Source organism: Crocodylus porosus, unplaced genomic scaffold (assembly GCF_001723895.1).
Source record: "Crocodylus porosus isolate Cpor-Errol unplaced genomic scaffold, CroPor_comp1, whole genome shotgun sequence".
NCBI classification, from domain to species: domain Eukaryota; kingdom Metazoa; phylum Chordata; order Crocodylia; family Crocodylidae; genus Crocodylus; species Crocodylus porosus.
The window spans coordinates 31,608,510-31,628,013 of NW_017728951.1; the positions used below are offsets into that span (position 1 = coordinate 31,608,510).

Sequence of the window (19,504 nt, forward strand, 5' to 3'; positions counted from 1 at the left end):
CGGCCCAGGCCGGGCCGGAGGCACGCGGGAGCCGCGCGCCCTCCCCTCAGCCCGCCCCGGAGGCGCCGCCATGTCCTGCAGCGAAGCGCTGCTCCCCCAAACCTTCGGGGCAGACGGAAACTTCAAAACTTTTAAGTCCTGCCTGGCGCTGCCCTTGTAACCTGGGCCCGGAGCCTCCAGCAGCCTCCGCCGGCTTCCCCTGCCCTCCCGTCCCGTTCCTTCCCGCTCCCTATCCAGGGGAGGGGACCAGCTCAAGGACTTGTGCCCCACGAGGGCTGCCACGATGCATCTCTTCAAGCAAGCCGGGGCAGGTACAAGGGGGTGGACTTGATCAAATGTAAAAACAGCCATCTCAGCCTACTCTCCATGCCTTACTTGGGGCTATGTACTCAATACGTGATATTATGTTACATTTTTAATTAATAAATACGTGTTTCTGATGAAATCCTAACTCTCGTGCCTGTCTAATTCATTGTTAACAACCTTTACTTGTGTAAATATCAGCTTGGAAAAGGGAACCAAGAAAAAGGAACCAATGTGCAAGGGGGGTAGCTGGACCGGATGATCTGTAAGGTCCCTTCCAGCCTCTGAAACTTCAGCCTTGTGCCCGGTACTTCCCACAAGAATTGGGACTTGGCTCTGTGCAAGCACCTGTGACTGCGCCATGCTGTGTGGAACAGCTGTGGCCAGGGGGCTTTCCATGTCACTTCCGAACCCTTTGCTTGCATAGGCCTAGACTCAGTTTAATCCTTCCCAGTTAAGCCAAACTACAAATGTTTCAACAGCTGAGGCCTAATCCACGTACTTAAAACTTTAATATCCAAGTGGAGCCTTGTTAGAAGACTAGACCTGGTTTCACTTATAAAAAATTTTTAAGTGTAATGGTAAGGTAAGGGCAAAGGATTATAACTTAAAAAAAAGGCTGAGGTTTTGAATTCAACAACAGTTAGTTTTGGGAGAAGACTTCTCCACAACATCAATGGAAGTTTCTTAAATTATACTAAGGTTGACTTCACAGTAAAAAACAGCATGTACTATGGTTTAACAAGAAGTAAATGTTTGTGGTTTGGTCCTTGTGCCACTAACCACTGTTTGTCATTTGATCATATTATAAACTCTTTCAATCTTAACATTAGAAAATATCAACCTCACAAAGAGAGAACATGCAATTTATGAAAATATTTGTTTGTTAAATCACTTGAAGGAAGGATAAGGAAACCCTGGAGAGAAAATAGTCCTAAATGCCTTTAGAAGTTTCAAAACATTGCAAGTGTATGTAAAAACATAACTGTAATATTTTTCTTGGTTTAAAACACTTTATCCAGAGGAGTATTAAAAAAGGTTTTAAGACTGACTCTTCTAAAGCTGTTCTGTTCTTACATATAAATCGATGGGCAGAGCCTCAGCTTAGGAAATATGTTTAAAAAAGGCATTTTTATAGATTATATTATTAGTTTTAAGGAACAGATCTTAAACATCATCTAAGAAAAAAGTTAAGACTGAAGAAATGCAACTCTGAAACTGAAAGCTGAAGGTGTGATGTTCAGTAAATCTTAATTAGCACTAATATATGACTTGTTAGAAATCACAGTGCTTTTAATCAATGTTTTCCTGTGACTAATAATCATAAACCCTTTTTCCAATCAATGAACTCTAAATCTTCTATTTAGCCAAATATTTATTCTTAATTTAACAGGATTTTTTTTCCAGAATCATCCCATGGGTGGTAATACTGAATATAAACTGAAAGTCTATAAGCATGGCAGTGTCATACTGAAGTAAGCATTTCAGTGCAATATTATTTATGTACAGGAAGCAGCCTGTGACTTCTAAAATAATTTGAGGCTGGGAAGCTTTGCTTGAAAGAGAAGTTCTGAGCAGTTCATTTTTATCAAATCTGTTGGGGGGGAAAAAACCCTCAAACATACTTATTCATCCAGCTTACTTTAAAAAAAATAATGGATGCAAACCATACCATTCAAATCCAGCTACAGAAATGGAATTTCTGTATTCAACAGAAATATAATGCTGTTATATTGGTAGCTAATTCATAAGAGTCAAATTGCAGTCATGCTAATTATCCAACAGACATTAAACTGGTTTAGATCAGAAGCCAAGTTTTTTTAAATCTCTTTTTATAAAAAATACCAATCCCAATGTCACTTTGAAAACACGCCAGGTAAATGACATTATGCTTCAAGGACATTTACTTCCTATCTCTACAATCTAGGTGCTTGAGCCAGGGAGGTACTGAGCTCTTCCTGTGAGGTGGTGAATGTTCTCAACTCCCATTGAAGATAATGGAGGTTGAGTCATTCACACTTCACAAGAAGGCAGTATGTAGAACAAATCAGAACGAGTAAAAGGAAAGCTCTTGTTTCCATTCATAAGGAAAGAACAGTGAAGGCATTTCAATGTTTATTGTTACCACGCAGCACAAAGTAGTAAATAATCTCAGAGCTAATTAAAATAAATCACACTAGAGTAAACTGCAATGTATGTGAAACATTTGTGTGGTGGCTAACTCTTACCAGCACTATATTTAACACACATATTCTGGAATATATGGTCAAATAATAAATGACGTATGCTGGTGCATCTGCTTATACCAATTCTAAAACATCCCCTTACTGTCTAAAAGAGATTTAGTACTTTGGTGTCAAATAAAAGTGATATATTTTGCAATGTAAGGAAAAATTGAGAATATTAAACTTTGCTATTGATATTAAATGCCATATGTTAATAGCATCAAGTAATAGCAGTAGTAAAGAGGAGGCAACTACATCCCCAAACTCTGACATGCAAATAATGCTACTCTTAACTTTTCCATGTTTTTAAAACCTAACTTAGCTGTTAGTTGGCTGCTTCTCCTTTATTTTTTCACAACTGAATTCATGGAGTGTCTTGTAACTTCACATATATTCATCTATCCACCCATAGCTACCTCTGTGGAAGTCTAACTTATGGAAATGAAAAAAGGCTTTTTAGAAATTATGTGGGCAATTTACTGCTTTCCCCAATACTACCTGTTGTAACACATAAAGTATAGCAATTCCTTGTTTTCTACAGAAAATGAATGTCACTTTTAAATGGAATAGCCAAGTCAGAAATAAGAAAGCAGTGAATAAAATAACACCTGAATACAACTGTATCATTCATTCTACCTGATAACACTCATTAACAAATCAATATCAAGTACTGACAACACTTATGTCACGTTCAGCTCTGTGTTATGAAACAGGGAAAATAAGTGTTGGTCATCAGTCAAACATTAAAATGAAGGTCTGACCCAGCAGTGTAGCTAAGGCGGGTGGAGGGGAGAGGACAGGGAAAGCAGCCCCAGTGCTGCCTCACAGGGTGTGGTGGAAAAAAATAACCAGCTAATTAGCAGTGCCAGCTAATAATGCCACTGCTTTTGGCACCACAGCAGCCAGTGCTAACCTGGGCATCACACAACTGCTCAGGGCATGGAGATGCTTGGCTACACTGATCTGACCCTGCCAGCAGATTCATATTTTCCCATCTCCCATAATAAATAAGTACCCAATTAGCCTCAAATATTTGGATTTGCAATGGGAAGGCAAAATGCTGGGACAGCTGGATTGAGGAAACTGTCACATTATTAACAACACCCAATGTGCTTTGTTTGGAAAACTGACTTTTGTTCATCAAGTATAATGGGAATCCATTGTATTCATACCAATCAAAAATGGAACCACTAACCATTCTATTACACAAGATAATCCTTTATTCTGAGACAATATTAACTTTAAAAAAATCCCTAAGGTTTAAAATTCATGTTTCTTCTCAGTTATAATTAAAATATGCTAAAAATAACCTCTTCTAGATCTTACTTTTGTGCAAATTAAATGTGTTTTCTAAATTATGTAAAATAATCATTTAGCTTTGATTGTTATGTTTGATCATATATTGTTGCTGTTATTTTCTAGTAAGAGCAATAAATACCATACAAAAATATATTTTTCAATCAGATTTTTAGTATCAATAATTATCTTTTATCTGGCCTTTTCTTTCTCTGATTTACTGGGGAAGGGTGGGAATACAGTTAATCCTTCCTCACCTCCCTCTCACTTCTGAGACAGGATCAAGGGGATTGTATGACTGTGGTTCCCAAACTCTGTGGGTTAATGAATCTTTGTCAATTCCTGGAATTTCTGAAGGACCATCATTCACCCTTATCATAAGACTTTTAACTGAGGGTGTGAGCAAGTAGTACAATATGGGGATAACCCACCTCAGTTTCATGGAACACAGTTGGGAACCAGGGCTGTATAGGAATTGTTTTCCCATCCCCAGTGACCTCTCTGTAACGTACCTATCTGTTAGCATACACTAGCCTTGTCTACTTTTGTTACTTGTAGGGTGGCATTTTCTCTCTCATGTTTAACTTCAGTAGCGCACAAAATGGGTAACTAAGGACACCTATACACAAGCAGGGAGGCTGCTCCAATGTTCTGTAATTGCAGCAAGTTGCAGCAGGCTCGATTAATCAAGTCTGTTGGAGCATGGTAATTACTGCACTCCAGCAGACTCTAGCATCTCGTATATCAGCATCCCCACACTTAACAATGAAAGCAGGAGTACTTTAACTAATGCTCATTGAACAAGCTTTAAAGCACCCCTGCTGCCATTTTTTAAGCATGGGGACACTGATATGAGATGCACTAGGTGTTTTAATTAGCGTGGTTCTCAGAGCCACTCTAATTAAGACACCGCCCCCTGCCAGCCAAAATACATGTATAAATGCCCTGAAGTGTTAGCCTGTAAGGGTGCACTGACAGATTTTTGAGGCATATCAGCTGATACCGATCTGATTTCCGATACATAGCTCTAGCTTGAAGAGCTGCATCCAGCTGGTAAGTCTGGTGTGGTGGAAGAGGGGGGGCAGATCAAGGTCCCTATGGTGAGGGAGGGAATGGGGCTGGGGCTGGGACAGGCGCTGACCAGCCAGGATGGGGAGGGTTGCAGGACAAAGCCACAAGTGGCTCGTTTGGGGATGGGTGCCTGTGCCCCCCAGATCTGTGTGGGGTGGGCACAGGACGGAGGTGCAGCTTGTTGGGGGCACACGAGAAGGGAAGGGAAGCATCTTCTACCACTGTGCATGGATCATTCAGTGCTCATCGTCCAGGAGAGGCCACAGGGGGCGTATGCCCCCCATATCTGCCCAGCTGGAAAGAGCCCGGCCCCAGCCCTGCACAGATCTGGGGGCACAAGCCTCCCCCCATGCACCAGATGAGCACCGGATGAGCTGCACCTCCATCCTGCACCTGCCATGGCCCCAGCTGGACAACCCCTGTCCCAGGCCCTGCCCCAACCCCAACCCCACACCCGTCCTCACCACAGAGGGCCTTGATCTGCACCCCCACCATATACTTTCCCTTCCCTTCCCCTACAAAAGACTTTCCAGCTGCACATAGCTCTCCATGCTGCTGGTTCTGCTCCTCACTGCCTACATGCTGCACTGCAGCTGCATGCACACACAGGCCTTTATCAGACAAATTATTGGCGCATTGGGCCAATTTCCGCTACAGAAAACTTTCTTATATCGGTGCCGATCTACTAGCACCTCTACTACCCTGGAAAACAAATATGCTGGTTCATGTTTGAGAGGAGTGCATAATGTCATCATGAAAGACTCTTCCATTTGTCTCTTCCCCTTGGTCAGAATGAGACACACTTTTCTTATAATGTTATGTAGCATTCTTAACAGATGTTTTATTTGAATTAGGGGATACAAACACCTTTTTGTGGTCAAGATGAGACACAGTATAAGTCCTGAAAGAATTGATACTGAAGTTCACATGCTAATCAAAATAAAATCACTCACACTTAGGTCATGGACAGGCATTCATTTCTAAAGCTGCAAATTTTGAAGTGGTAGTACCCTTCCTGAGAGGGAGCATGCGGGCATTCCATCCCAAAGATGCCTGCTATCCCCTGCTTCCCACGCTTTCCCCAGACCGGGTGACCCTACAATGGGGAAGGCATGGGTAGCAGCTGCTCTTTCTAGTCCCTGGGAGGAATGAAGCAATGAGGCTCTCCATGCCGTCCCTAGGCCAGGGCCATACAGTGGCAACTTGACTCCTCCCAATCATGAGAAGAGTCAATCTGCTGGAAAATGCCCCTATGCTTTCCCTAAACTGGGGAAGACACAGGCAAAGCTACTGCTTGACTCCTGATCACAAAGGAGTAGTGTTTATTCTAGCCAGAGAAACTCTCATGAAGGGGAGATGTTTCAGGTGGCAAAGTGAAAGATCCTTCTCACTGATGGGACATGTTTCCTCCAAAAGAAATTGAATGATCACATGTATACCAGCAATTTCTACTGGGAGAGTGGCATTTTTCCTGCTAGAAATGCAGTGCGCACTTGAGACCTCAAACTTGCCTGAAACATCAAATGAAAGAGAGAAAAGACCTAAAAGTCTACCTCAGCTCAAGTGGCTATTTCAATTCCTGGACCAGAATTGTTTATACATTTTTGCAAACTGGGTCTATGCAAGTATGATCTCAAAGCAGTATTTGGGCACATACCTTTTGCTGTAAATAGAAAATAGGATGAATCAGCAACGAGTAATTAGGGGAAGTGGAATCAATCTGTTCCTGCTCCTTTCCTCCTATTTGGAAAGGATATTAGGGATGTGAAAGGTTAAAGAATTAATCATTTAACCCATAAGTGTAGTGATAATGGGTTAGCTTACTGGTTACCCTTTACCTCTTGGTGGGCTCAGTCTGGCAGGGAAGGGTAGAAGGGAAGCAGTACAGTGCCCCAGCAGGAATCAGAAGGCAGCAGAGGAGGGAGGAAGGAGTAAGGAGGAGGAGAGGTGAGTGCAGGGGAGGGCAGAGGAGGGGCAAGGGAGACTAGTACAATGGACAGCCTAAGAGGAAAACAGCAAGAAGGCTAATGACTCATCAACAGAAATCTGGGTTTTCTGTTTGCTGTAGAAAAACACGGATTTTCCCCTGTAAAGGAGAAAAACATGGGAAACCATGGGTTTCCCCTTGCAGACTGGCAGAGTTCCAGCCTGCAAGCTGTTTGGGGTTGACAGGAGCAGGAAGAAGGTGATCAGAGACAGGGAAATGCCATGTGCATGTGTACACACACATGCACTTGGCTACCAATACAGCCTCAGGCAGCAAGGTGGAGAGCAGCTCCCACAGCTGCCTCCAGGTAAATCTAGGAAGGGGTGATGCATGGAAGTGAGGTGTGGGGCATAGGTGACATGAAGGGGACTTGTGGGGAGATTGAGGTAGCAGCTTACACCAAGCCCTCATGGCACAGGAGGGAGTGGGGCAGGGTTGGTGGCTGAGGGTGCTACCCAGCTGTGGTTATGCGCAGTGCCTGGGGCCAGGGTGAGAGAGTGTGGCTGCAGGGCCTGGCTGGGGAGCAGGACGGAGCCATGGGTGGCTCATCCAGGGGAGGCTGGGGCCAGCTCACTGCCACTGTGTACACTTGTAGGAAGGGGTCAGATGCTAGAGGCAAATGTGGCAGGGGAGCATGTGCCCCCCAGATGTGCCCTCCTCCGCTGCACGGCACAGAGCAGCAGACTGGCACTGGGCAAGAGCTGCCTTTGTGGCCAAGTGGGTGGAACCTTCCTCGAGAGGGCAGAGTGGGGTGGCGAGACTTGGTGCTGCTGCCTCTGTGGTGACGCACCCCCTGCCACCACTGGAGTTGTAGGGCACAAGCCTCAACCTTTTGAGTTTCAAGGCACTCCTCGTTAGACTGAAGGCACGCTTCAGAAAATGCCAGCTCTAAGATTTCACTCATTTTTGACTATGGAAAAATAATAACACAATTTTTCTGTTGCAAAGAACTCAGAAAGACTACAGCAGATCAAAATGTTTTTGACATCAGATTCCTATTTGAAATCTCCGGGTTTATTTTGTGTATCATGTTTGCACACCTAACAGACTAACAGTGCATGGCAACCTCAAAAAAAATCTCCTTGCAGCACCCTGGTCAAGAATCACTAACAGGCAGCTTAATACTGACAATTATAGAACAGATTTTGTGAAAACGTACTGTATTTATTCAAATCCAAGATGTTTTCTCCTGCCCCAAACAACATTTGAGGCTATGGCTTCAGCTCTTAGACCGGAGCTGGACTACGTCCTGTCCCGGACTAGGGTGGCTCATGTGATGAGGAAGACTACATGGGGGAGACTGTGGACTGTGCCACCTGTCCCATCCCCCCCCCCCGACTGCCTACCCCCCTCTCCTTCAGGCCCCTCTAGCCCCAACTCCACTGAGCAAGGAGGGCAACTGGGGTGGGGGACAGGTAGCAGCGGGGCAATGTGGTGGGATGGAGAGAGAGGGGCAAGCACAGGCATAGAGAGGAAGGCACAGGGGGGGGAAGGGAAGGAAGAGAGAACAACAGATGTAGGGGCAAGGGGCAGAGGTCCTTGCTGCTGGTTTCTCTGCTACGTCAGTGGGGGAAAAATTAAGATAACATTCCACTAATTAGATTCCATGTATATAATTTAATTATTGGGGAAGACGCTTTAAATTCAAAGTCATCTTGGATTTGGGTAAATATGGTTAAAGTTTCTTCTAAGGTCTGTTGTTTTAAAACCTATTCTCTATTGGATTAAGTGGAGTTATTACTCAAATACTTCAAAAACAAAATAATGCACCTGTAGACTTTGTTATTCTTTTGCTAGATTAACAGGGGCCAAGTAAAAATTACAAAAATGTAATAAAACCATTCTATTTTGAAGATTTGTCTTGGTCTGCTGCTATTTTGCAGAAGCATATTCTAATTTACAAGATGGATATTAAACAACTTCCCACAATGCTCATTCAACTTTTTTCCCATACAAATATGGTGAGGCTGCACTTCCACATGCATTTACTTTTCCTAAAAAAGAAGAGCCATTTACATATAAAATGATTGTTTTTAATTTTCTTATATTTTTATCATTGGATTCTAAGGGAGAACAGTGAATGCACCCTTTATTTGTGGTAAAATAATGGCATACTGCATAGACTAGTGAAGACCAACCTTTTGGCAGGTGGGTCAGTCATAAATTAGTCCCACACCTTCAAGTGCTACTGAAACCCCCTTTCTCTGCCCAGTCTGCTGCTTTCCTTTCTACTCCTAGCCCTGTGCTCCCTGCCTAATTTGCTGCTTTGCTTTCTGCTTCCTGCTATATCTGCCCCTGTGCTACCTGTCCCCTCCTTGATCTGCTATGTGCTACTTGTGGCACCTGTGCTGGAGGTTGGTCACTCCTGGCACGGACAGTCTTAGCTCAGGGGTGGCTCTGGAGCCACATGCAGCTCTTCAGAAGTTAATATGCGTCTCCTTGAATCTTTGCTCCTCCCTCCCCCTTGAGCTTGTGCAAAGATTCAAGGAGACGCATATTAACTTCTGAAGAGCCACAGGTTGGCCACCCCTGGTCTAGCTACTCCACACAAACAGTAAAAGTCTTGAATTTTCCTCTCTTATGCTACGTTATGGTCAACTACTCATTTCACTACCTTTTACCGACAGCTTTGAGCTGGCGAAAAGCATCTGCTGACCAACTCTGCTTTCACTGTCAATACTGGATTATCTCCTGCACCAACTAATTTTCTGCACTGCCATCAGATTCACTTCACTGCATGCCTCAGCCAATTCAACTCCTTCTAATCAGGCTTATTTCATGGATTTCCAAATGAAAATCTGATCAGGAGTTAATGCTACATCAAATCTCTCAGCTGCTACTACTGTACACTCTCTCAAAGCATCAGCCAGTGGCAGTTGGTGCCATTTTTCAAGGAAGTTCAGCAGAGTGACATTAAAATCCTAGTCTAAATGTGGCTGCCACCTGCATGTACAAGACCAAGGTTTTCTTTCATTTTTCATTTCTAGGATTAATTTGTGAAACTGTACCCTTGGCCAATTCACTGTAGCTATTACTTCACTGGAGAGGGAGATCAAGCTCTCTGTTAATATTCTTAGTTTTCCAGTTGATTCTCAACAAAATTATAGCTTTTGCACGTTACATTATAAGGATTATATAATACAATTTAATGACTATCATATTCAGTTAATCCTGAAATTTTGTCTTCTCAATGTTATGTTATATACTGCAAGCTACTTTTTCAGAATTTTCTCTGCTGAAATACTTAAGATGCTTCTCTTAATACATTGTCCAAAAAAGGTTGTACAACAATATGAAGACTTTACATAGTTTTACAAGATGGGGATGCCACCTTTCAATCTCTGAAAGGAGCAGGAAAGAAAAAGTACAGAAAAAATTATTAATTCACACTAAAATTATTAGTAGCAAAGGTTTTTGCTTCTCACAGTTGAAAGCTGAAGCAAAAATATATTCACATTTATACTGCACATGCCAAATAACTTTGCAGCTATACTTATACAATGAAGTTATACTACAAATTAAAAACAAAACCTATTACTAGGCTTTATCCCAATAAATTTTAAAATTCTAGTAAACTCAGGAAGAAATAATCTCCAAGAACTCTACTCTTGCCAATTATGTTCTGTAACAGAAACTAATGATTCAAAAGCAAATATGAAAATAACAACTATTTTACTAGACCTTTACAAAATAAATTAATGGTCTTTTAAAAAAAAAAAAAAAAAATTAGGGTGGCATTTGCATGGTGCCCTGGGGAGGTTAGCACCCACTTACCACTGGCTTTCATCCTTAAAAATGTGCATCTTAAATCAGACTAAAACCTGCTTCTAATCATGTAACTCTTGTAAGTGTCTGCCAATTAAAACAGTGCATGCCACTGCCCTAAGTTGTACAGAGTTTTTCTGCATTTCATTTTTAACTTACTAAAATATATCAAGGAAATTTTCTCCAGTTCAATTAAGAGAGAGAAAGAGCACAATGCTGGATACTTTGACTCCAGCCGCATTGTACCATTAAATCCATTAGACAAAAACACTGCACAGAATTACCCCATGCAAGTTCACTGAAATCCGTACAGTACTATACAGTATAAGAAGTGTTGTAGCCATGGTGGTCCAGGAATTAACTGAGAGATAAGGACATTTTTTTGAAGGGGGGGGAGAGGGGGGAATGGTGGTATATTTTACATTTTTCTTATGCGACTTCATTATGGCTCGTGGTTGCTGTTCAGTTTTGCCCATGTACCTTGCCAAGTTACCCTGAGGGTATTTGGTGTACTGAAACAAACATACCACATTTTGGGAAAGGCATGTGTAGAATCCATGGATTCTGATGGGTTCGTTTTGGGGCGGTTGATTGTAGTAGCAGTGGAGACGTGTTGATAAGCATCTATTGTTAAGGCGAGGCTGCATCCCACCTGGATGTCTGTTGAGCAGTAGGGAATTCAACTTCTGATGATGAGTCGGGCAAGGTTAGTCAGCTGTTTGAAAGCCAGCAGCAGAGGAGAGGCTGGGAATGTATCATCCAAAGAGAGAGTAAAAACCTTGCTTGTATAGAATAGGTAGCAGTCTACCAACTTGAGGAGATAGGCAGCCAATTTCTTGGGCAGATTGTGGGGCTGGCTGCAATTTTTTAGAGCTTAATGTGGCTGCCCCAACACTCCCCTAAGCCTCTGACTGACTGAGGTGTCTGGTGGCCCCCCCACCCCCAATTGTGGGCTGTCATAGCCCTGTTCCTTGCCACTGGTTGGAGAGGGGCGGGGCTACGTGACAGGCAGTTTTCACTGATGAGGGGTGGAAGCAGCAGCCATCTTGCCTGTTTGCCTTTGTGCTGGCAGTCTCCCTCCACCCTTGCCCCAAGAATGCTACAGCCCAGGACGGCTGGCTACCATTAAGAAGCCAGCATTTTATTTTTAGTAAGGTTCATCCCCGCTCCCAAGGATTTTCCAGAGATTGCCCAATTTCATGACTTCTATGAAATAATGGTTTGGGTAGGTCCCTAAGAACAAGTTACAAAGCAACATAGCCCATTTAGAGTTAGAAAAAACATTTTTTCCATATTTGTCAAAAGTTGAGCTGAAATATAATGGACGTTTATAAAAGTTACATTCTTTGTGTGATTGAGCCCCTGACAGTGCTGTACACCCATGCCATGACACTCATGCATGGCTGCAGAGTGCTTTTAAAATGGCCCACGGTACGAAAAATGAATCCTCCTCAAATGAGGTATTAGATGAAGGTGATCTGCTTTAGAGCACCTTAAGGAACTTGTGTTCCCTAGGGATAATTTTTTGTGTGTTGTGGGCTAGGCTGATGCAGCCCAGCCTCAGGGCTGTCAACAGGGGAAAAGGAAGGGGGATGGAGGGAGCAGCACAGAGCTGCTGGCTGGGGTTTGTTGCCCGGATGGAGCTGTGGGGAGGAGCATGGAACAGAGACCCCACCTTGCAGCCCTCCCCTCCAGCTACCCTGGCTGGGTCATTGAGGAATCCAAGCCAGGCCTGCGTGGCAAGGGGGCTCTGTTCCACTCCCTTCCAGCTCAGGCCAGGCAAAGCAGAGAGGGGGAAAGGAGCAGCATGAGCTGCTGGCTTGCCTGGCCTGAGTTGGAGCAGGTTGTGGAACAGAACTCCCTTGCTTTGTGGGCCCAGCCTGGCTCCCCTCCCCCCGTGCCCCTGCTACGATAGTTGGGAGAGGGGCCACAAGGCAGGGGCTCCATTCCACATCCCCCACTCCAGCTCCAGCCAGGCAGCAAACCCCAGCCAGCAACTCTGGTGGTAAGGGTGGCCTGGAGAGAGGGATGGTTCAGCAGCCTCCTCAGAAGCTTTTGGAGCCTCCCCAACTACTGGCCAGGGTGGCATGTTCCAGCCCTCCCACCCCGACCTAGCAGGCAAATGCCTGTTGGGTCACTGCGGGGGGGGGTGGTGGGGAGGGGAGGAAGGGAGGTCTAACTCATGGCGCTTTGTAAGAAGTGCCATGAATTAGAGCGTGGAGCAAGGTACATCTATCAACATCCAATGTCTTTATACATTTTGGAGCCTAATGACAGTTACCTTTTAAAATGTGAGTTATTTTAGATAATGTTTCAAGATAGTGTTTCTTGTAAAATGCTAATATTTTAAATCAATATCTTAATGGAAAAAGACTCAACAAAATTGATATTCTAACTGATTTCTTGTCCTAATTACATTCCAATTGTGAGGGAAGGCAGGCTCAGGATTCCAGCCAGAAAATTATTCTCAAGTGGGCAATCCCTCAGGACCCATATCTTGGCACTTTATGCCAGTTGTGTAGTCACTTTAGACTAAAAATCAACCATACTGGTTTTCTGGTTTTATCCTCATATCTGTAACAGAATCATAAAGCTTTACCTATGGTCTTTGTTACTGTCCAAGTTCTCCAAGAATTGGATTTAAACCCCCGCACCACCCCTGCCCCCAAAAACAACTCTTTTAGATGTAACAGTGTTTTTCCTTTTATTCTGGTTCTACAGCAAAAGAGTTTGAACTTAAGAGGCACCTATACACATGCAGAGAGGCCACTCTAATGCATTGTAATTAATAATAATAATGTTAATAAAAAAAATAATAATCCGACACCGGGAGGGAGCTACAGCAAAATCTGGGGTGGCTGCAGCCCCCACCAACAAAGCCTGGCACAGCCCTGCCTCCAGCCTGCACAGATCTAGGGGGGACATGCCCCCACCCATGCCCTCCTGACATGCACACCCGCGGGAGCCCTCCCCTGACAAATCGCGGGTCTATCCCATGCCCCGCCCAGCTGGTCAGCACCTACCCCTTACCTGGGGGGGCAGGGTTTGCAGTCTCATAAACTATGTTTTGTGACTACTTCTATGGAGACCTTTATGGGAAATACAGCTGTTGCAAGAAATACTGGTAGTGCTTCAGGAGGTGGCACTTTGTGTGCGTTTAAAGACAACACTTCATCATAGTGATGCAGGGCACAACAGTGCTGGTGATGCAATTTTCTGAATAGGATATAAAAGCTAGTCTTAAAAGCTGTTATTGAAGATCTGACGACACAAGTTCTGCTGTCATAACTTTCCATTTCTTTTTTATTTGGGAAAAACTTTTTTTTTTTTTTCTTTTCCTCAACTTCTCTGCCCAGCTCCACCAAAAAAAGCCTGTATAGAACTGTAACATGAGAAAAGCTGCCATGTTCTTCTGACAAGTTCCTTTACTATAGTGACATGTGGGTATTGCTATCTACCATGCATAGGCTTTGATTTTACAAACACTTAACTATGCATGTGAATAGTTCGACTGACTACACTAAGGCCCTGTGTCCTTTCAGGACTGGCATGCCATAAATACAGAATCTTAAGCTTTAAAGGAACTTCAAGGATCCAATCCTCTGTACAAATGCAGAATTTGCTATTCCTCTAGAATCCCAGGTAGATGTCTATCCCGTCTTTTCTTGAAAATCTCAATTATAAGAGATTCTACAATGCCCCTATGAAGTCTGTTTCACTGTTCTACTGTCCTTACACTTAGGAATATATACTACCCACATGATGAAAAGTACAATATGAAATCTGAGGTAGTGTATTTTTCTATCTTCCGTAACAGAGGTATAAAAATGGATTGGCAACATTTTTGTTTATGCATAACTGTTTAGTATTCAACCAACTTTGTCTTAATAGTTCATACTGTCACAACTGTAGGTATGTAAGGTCATAATCAGCTTGCTTTTAGATGCAAGAGGATTGACATTATTATGAAAATTCTTTACTCTAGATACATTTTTTTTTTTTTTTTACACATTTAATGAACACCAATTCATTACTTGAGCTGCCAGTTAAACCCTTTTCAACAAATGCACCATCAAAAGCAGATGGCAAAGTCAACTAACTGTAGCAATTAACATGTAACACTGTGACCTTCCAACATTTTTGCATCATCTTAATATTGTGCTCTTTTATATGCATCAAAATATCATGCTTTTCATCTCATAACATAGTAGTATCACCGTTTTCTTCTCTATGATCACCTTATGTTCTTTAGGTGTAAAGTGCGCTTCAGATGTTGATCTACACAAAAAACCTTGACCTTCCTCACTCTATTATTTTTCCTCAGTTGGATTTTAAGACCAGAAGATACAATGCTACTGAAATAATTTGCCTTTAAACCACTGAATTAATTGGTATATACATTTCTGACAAGTAACTGAGCTTATGCATACTTGTTGATATGTACTGTAGCATGTAGTCTGTTCATACCTCAGTGAAAAAAAGTTATTCACACCGAAATATATCCAAGAGGATTTACATCACTATAATTTTATATCACTTAGCCATAGCTAAGTGGAAATAAACTAAGCAAAGGAGATTCACATTCTGCTACTAAGAAAACCAGGAAGTTGTAAGGCACTTTATCATTTTCACATGCCTTAAACCTGTTCAGAAAAGCCAGTGCCATAGAACACCTTCACTAATCAGAAACTGACACTTGCCAGTTTGAATTAGCTGCTAACAATTAACACAGGGGCGAACAAGATCCAGCCCACTAGGTGACTTCATCTGGCCCACAGGTGACCACCAATTAATTGTCCCCTGCCCAGCCCATGCGTTTTGCTCTCACCATCTTGCATGGGAGGGCCCCAGTGCAGCCAGCATGCACAGCTTCCAGGAGGAGCCACTGTTGCTGCCACTGTGGGACCTGCTCAACTTCCTCAGCCTCCAGAGGTTCCTCTTTATGTCCTGGCTGCAGTGCTCGCTTTGGGCAGCAGGTAGAGAAGCTGCAGCTGGAGGGAGCAGGGGGCTGGGACTGGCAGGAGTGTGGAACCTGAGGCCTGCTCCCAGGAGGGTGACGGTAGCATGGGTGGGCAGGGTGTGGGTTTGTGGGGTGTGAGGATCCCTCCACACTCTTTTCCCCATGGTGCACAGCCCTTCCTGGCGGTGGCAGCAGCAGCAGGTGACAGGCCCTCAAGGTGCTCATGACCCGTGAAGGTGCAGCTGCTGGGCAGGGCACAGCCTCAGCCAGTTTCAGGAGATGCGTGTGGCAGCAGGCAAGGAGCGGAGCCAGGCTGGCCCACCTCTGTTGCACAGGGCTCATGTGCAGCCCTGGGAATTCACACACCAAGGGGCAGCCCTGCACAATGGAGCTGATGGTGTGGCCCCACAATCTGCTGCTACATGCAGCCCCCAGGACTCCACCGGGATGCAGGGAGCAGGGCTCCCCACCGCTTCTGGCAGAGTCCTGTGAGCTGCATGTTGTGGCAGGGAGTGGGTAAGGCAGCTGGCTCCATTGCACAGGCCTTCCCCACATTGGCACGCGAGTCCCCAGAGCTGCACACCAGCCCCGCATGATAGAGGTGAGCCAGCCTGGCTCCACTCCTTGCCAGCTGCCATGTGCAGTCGCTGGCAGCGGTAGTGGGGGTCTTGCGCCATGGGGGAAGTGTGTATAGCAGGGTCCCCCACAAAACCCACATACCCATACCCTGCCCACACTCTCCACAACCCTCCCACATATACTTACACCCTACACCCTCTCACACCCTGTACACATAACTACCCCTATACACACCCCACCACACACTATACAAGAGTAAGACTTTATTTCTGAGTTGTTATGCAATCACCTCGATGTAGACTATGCAAACACACATAAATCGGGACTAAAATATTTTTTTAAAATAAAATTAAAATAAGGTATAGGAGACTTCTGACTTATTATATGGTTTGTTTTTCTGGTTCGAACATGGCAACACCCCCCAAAAGGAGTACTTCTGGGGGCAAGGGGACTTCCAGTGACAAAGGTCAGGGGTTAAGGACCAGAATGTCCAGTCCCAGGATGGTGACCAGGGCGCAGGGCACTTGTTAAGGGACAGGGCTACCGCTGTGGCCCTCAACAGCTCACCACAACTAATTAAGCAGCCTTCCAGCCAAAATAATTACAGGAGCTGTTAATTCAGGGGTGGGCAAAGTTCACGTGGGAAGCTATTGTTAGTCAAACATTTAAAAAGATAAATTTTTTTTTTTTTTTTTACAGACAGGATGCCAGCTTACAATTTTGTCTGAAATTTATTTTACCTGCTGCTTTAAGGTTTCTATTTCTCTTGTGCCTGTGGATTTTTCACACTGAAAAAGGGAAGAGAAAAGTAGCTTTTTAAATACACAAATACTATAAAAATCACAAAAATTGTAAGGGATCCTTAAGGGCAGGCATCAGACTTGAGAAAAATGTTTATTTAATTCCCATTGTATACAAGCAGCCACCCCCTCCTTTCCACATGCACACACTTCAAATAGTCTCTCTCAATCAACAGGCTACCTAACTCCCAGTTTCACTGAGACATACACCTTGCATCAGAGGCACCAGGCCATCATCACTGGAGAACACAGATTATAACATCCAGTGTTCACTTGCAACTCCACCCATATGCCATCACCTGCTTAAAGTGCCCCTCTGCAGTCTACTTTGGACAGACTAGAGGATCCCCGTGTGACAGAATGAATGAATATTGCTCTGAAATCAGCTGCAGAAATGCATGCAAGCCTGTGGCAGAACACTTTAATCTCCCTAGACACTCCATTGCTGATCTGAAGGCGGCCGTTCTCAGACAATTTTTTAAAAAACAATTTGAACAGGAAATTGTGAAATAAGAAATCATCTACAGACTAGATTGTGTTAAGTATGTTTTAAATGGACTATGGATTCTAATCCAATTATCTGGGTTAGCTTTAATGACTCCTTTGTCCCTATAGGTTTGTCTCTTTTAGCACTGCTCCCCCCCACCTTTTCCTTGTCCCTACCTCTTTCTTGTTTTTAGCATTCTAATTTCCCCTCCTTATACTCTGCTTTCTGCCCGTCTTTTCACAGCATCTGATGAAATGATCTTCTGCTCATGAAAGCTTGTACTATGTAATATCCACTTTGGATGTTCTGCAAGGTGCAAAACTATCCTGCCTTCTAACTTGACTTCAGACTGACATCTCCCTCCTTACTATGAATCAGATTCTACTTCTGCTAATGTCCAAACTACTGGCTGCAGCAGAACTATGAACAGAACTAAAATGGTATTGACTATGTCTTCTCAATAAATATTAAATCATGTAAAAGGATACTGTCCATTGTTTATGTAGCATAAATTATGAAGGATAAAGCTTCTAGCTTTGCTACTGACCTCCTCAAAACCAGAGGTCAGTTGACAATAACCAGGATGCCAAACCTGGTTGGTGGAATGAATGGTAAATATTTACCACTGCATCACTTAGTACAGGACTGACCTTTATAAACTTACTACACTTGATCTTCGCCCACAAGAGGCCAAGAAGTAGCCTCTTAGTATTTTCCACCTGTGCCTTTGATGTGTCTGAAAATTATAATAACGATTTTGTTCTTTAATCAGTGATTTGAGTAGTAAAACCCAATAAAAACCCTGCTGAAGTTATAGGTACCTGCAAAGAAAATGACAATAATAAAAAAAGACAGGAGGGCATTCTTGACTTTCTCAGTTAATTAACAGACTACCTAAGTCTAGACATGAGACACATTCAGCTGCCAAAACACATCTTAAGCAATTTATTTTGGAAATGAGAGATGATAAACTATACATTTCTAGAACTGCACAAGATAATAATTTTTACAAAGATATTACATCCTGATACCAGTTACAAAGAGCAAACGGGTATTATTAATATGCAAACCATTAAATTTGGCTGCTATATCCTGTTCACTATGATGAACACTCAAAATTAATACTATGACAAAACAAATATTGTATTTCTTTGATTCCAAGATTAAATGCTTTCCCCCATTCAACATGTGGAAAATGAAGCCTTATCTAAGAATTGAGTATTAAGTAACAATGCAGTACCTGCAGACAGTGCAGAGTCTTGCACTGCCCTCTGCTCCGGCTCCACGCCGAGTCCCTCACTGCTCTCTGGCTCCACACTGGATTTTATACTGCTCCCTGGTTCCATCCTAAGCCAGCGAGTAGAGAGGGAATCAGTGCAAAGCCAGGGAGCAGGCCAGGACCCAGAGCACAGCCAAACAGCAGTGAGGGACCCACAGCAAGCACAGCTGTGGCAGTGTGGGGAAGGGGGGGTTGGGACAGGACAAGTGGTCACTGGGCAGGTAGCAGGGGGACAAGGTGCAGGGATGGTGAGCAATAAATCAGGATAAGGCTGCCTGCTTCTCTCCCCCCCCTCCCTGCCACTGCTGCTTTGGACGGGTGCTGCTGGGGGGGGGAGAGGGCCAGCTGCTGTGGAGGGAAGTACCAGCCTTCCCCCCCCACCCCCGGCAAAGCCCAGGGACTGCTCTGCCTGCCAGCAGCTCACCCTCATCTCCTGACCGGAGAGGCAGTTAAGTCAGTGAGGTGTGTGCGCAACACAGGGGTTTAAATCAGCCCTAAATTGAAGCGGTGTTTTTTAAAACCCACCACTGAATTTAGGGCCCCCATTTCATCTACACACACCCTATTTGGACACTTAGGGTTTGTCCAGTGTGAAGACAGTGTGCAGTAAGCTGGGATATGAAGGAACAGAAGTGTAGCTCCTGGGTTTAAGTCATGGCACTTCATAGAAAGACTGATCCTCCTGACCCAACATATGGTAGCTGTTGGGTTGGGAGGCTACGGGATACAGCTCCAGTTTGGAGCTAATCCAG

The 19,504-nt window shown here is 43.9% G+C and overlaps 1 protein-coding gene across 2 annotated transcripts in view; it reads right to left on the minus strand.

Moving 5' to 3' along the window:
- The window catches only part of PCGF5 (polycomb group ring finger 5), a 99,852-nt gene that overhangs the window by 46,003 nt on the left and 34,345 nt on the right, over nucleotides 1–19,504 (minus strand). The window lies entirely within an intron of this gene.